This window comes from Alligator sinensis, unplaced genomic scaffold, assembly GCF_000455745.1.
Source record: "Alligator sinensis unplaced genomic scaffold, ASM45574v1 scaffold117_1, whole genome shotgun sequence".
Taxonomy (NCBI): domain Eukaryota; kingdom Metazoa; phylum Chordata; order Crocodylia; family Alligatoridae; genus Alligator; species Alligator sinensis.
Genome location: NW_005841855.1, coordinates 5,352,465 through 5,354,552, shown reverse-complemented (window position 1 = coordinate 5,354,552; position 2,088 = coordinate 5,352,465). Strand labels below are relative to the sequence as shown.

The window sequence follows — 2,088 nt, the reverse complement described above, 5'->3', positions numbered from 1 at the left end:
ACACACACTCACACACACACAGATACACGCAGACCAGCCCAGCAGCTAAATGAAGGGGCAGGCTCTGGGGCTCTCTCAGTTGCTGCCTTTGCCCTGAGAGCTGTGCAATGCCAGTATGCCTCCTGCTGCCCACTGGGCAAGTAGGAGACGCAGGTAAGGGGCTGCCTGGCAGGCAGCAGATGGCACACTGGCATCGTGTGGCTCCTGGGGCAAAGGGTGCAGAGAGCCCTGCCTCTACCTTGTGCACAAATCCAGAGGGGCATGTCTCCCCTGTGGGTGTGCACTGTAGCAGGGAGTCATGTCCCCCCCAACACTCTGGATGGGCTGCCATGTGACCTACCCCAGCCCCCATTCAACCCAAGCCCTGCCCCACTTAGGGGCCTCAATTGCCCCCTCTGCCCCTTCCCTCTCCCCCCAGCCCTTTCCCTCCACAGACTTACCAGCTGGATGCTCTCTACATGGGCCGGCAGGAAAAGTCCCAAGATTTGAGGGTTATATCTCGAGATCATGACTTAGAGTTCATTGATTTGGAAATCAGGAGTCTCATGATTGTTTCATGACAGTTGGCATTACTGGAGCTGTCCTGCTCTGCTAAACTTACTGAAACGTACTGCTGGCTGCAACTGTGGCCCACAAGGCCCAGAGGCACCTGGAAGCAGGAAGAGGAAGTGATGAGTAATCCTCCAGAGTCCTTCTTCTGTGATTCTGGACCACATATCCCAGAGATCTCTGAGACAGCAGGAAGAGGAAGCAAACACACAGCACATGCTGGCTACATGCCAGAGAGCTGTGCTCTAGCACTCCCCAGCTTCTGGCCTAAGTCACTGCAGGCATGTGGCTGCATTTCCTGAATCAAAAGTGAATGTATGTCCAGTTGTTCCTCAGTTTAATCTCTGCAGTTCAGACTAACCTGCAAAGACTGAATCGATTCAGCCTTGGGCTTTTTGGCTAGGGACAGACATTATACGTAAACTGGTTTCAGAGATCAGAAACTGGTTTAAACCCATAACAGAGATATTCAGTGCACATAAACTAGTTTGAAAGTGGCTGAAACCAGTTTGAGATAAACCTGGTTCAATGTAGCATCAGACTTAATTGATTTGGGTCAAACTAATTTATGCAATATCTGTCCCAGACCCCTTGCTGGTTTAAGTTAAACCGACTCCACCAGCATCCCAGCATGCTCTCTGGGCTGGGTGGGGCTCTCTGCTCCACAGCAGAGATGACCCCTCCCCTCTGCTTCCTGGCTGGAGCTTGGCAGAGACTGCAGACACAGCAGGGTCTGTCTGGCTTCCCCCTGCCCCACCCTACCTTGTTGTTCCAAGCAGGGATCATTCCCTCCCATCTCCCACAGCACAGACCCCAGCCCCACAGACCCTAGGCATCTGGTATGCTAGCTAATGTTGAAAGGTATCTGCACGTCTGTTGCCAATTTCACTGGGACAGGCAGACAGGACAATGTCTATTTTATCATTTTGGAGATAATCAATAGGTCAGTGGGTAAGGTCCTTCCTTGATTCCTTAGAAAAAGCTGTTTAAGAAGAGCTTGAGAAAGGCTATTGTTTTGCTGATGGGGTGATAAGCACTAGGCCTGTGCAAAGTGGCTAGTATTTGCTTTGGATTTGGCCAATTCGGGGGAATGATTCAGAGATTTGGCCACCGTTGAATTGGCTAAATCTCTGAATTGAACAGGCCCCATCCTCCACCCGCTCTCCCAGCTCCATCAATAGTTGCCCCACTCATCCCCAGCATACCAGCGCTTTAAAAAAACCAAAAAACCCACCTCATACTCACCTGCTCCTGCTAGGCAGGGGGGGCAGGGAGGGGTTGATCCCCACTGCACCCCACTGCCCCATGCTGCATGGGGGGCTCTGCCATGAGCCACCCCCCCCACCTACTCTCCCATTCCTGTCAATAGTGTTGCCGGCTCTTGAAAAAAAAAAAAACCCCAAAAAGCCCTGCACTCACTCGCTCCTCCCAGGCGGGGGGAGAGTGGGGGTGATCCCTGTTGCAGTACACTGCCCCATGCTATGTGAGGGGGGCTCTGCTATGAACCCCCAGAAGCCCTGATGGCCGCTACAGAAGCCA

The 2,088-nt window shown here is 52.6% G+C and overlaps 1 long non-coding RNA gene across 1 annotated transcript in view; it reads right to left on the bottom strand.

The window, feature by feature from the left end:
* Window positions 1-2,088, bottom strand: part of LOC112551713 — a 19,747-nt gene that overhangs the window by 348 nt on the left and 17,311 nt on the right. The window contains exon 3 of the long non-coding RNA XR_003096025.1: window positions 441-649. This is a non-coding gene — a long non-coding RNA (uncharacterized LOC112551713). The remainder of the gene's footprint in view (window positions 1-440; window positions 650-2,088) is intronic.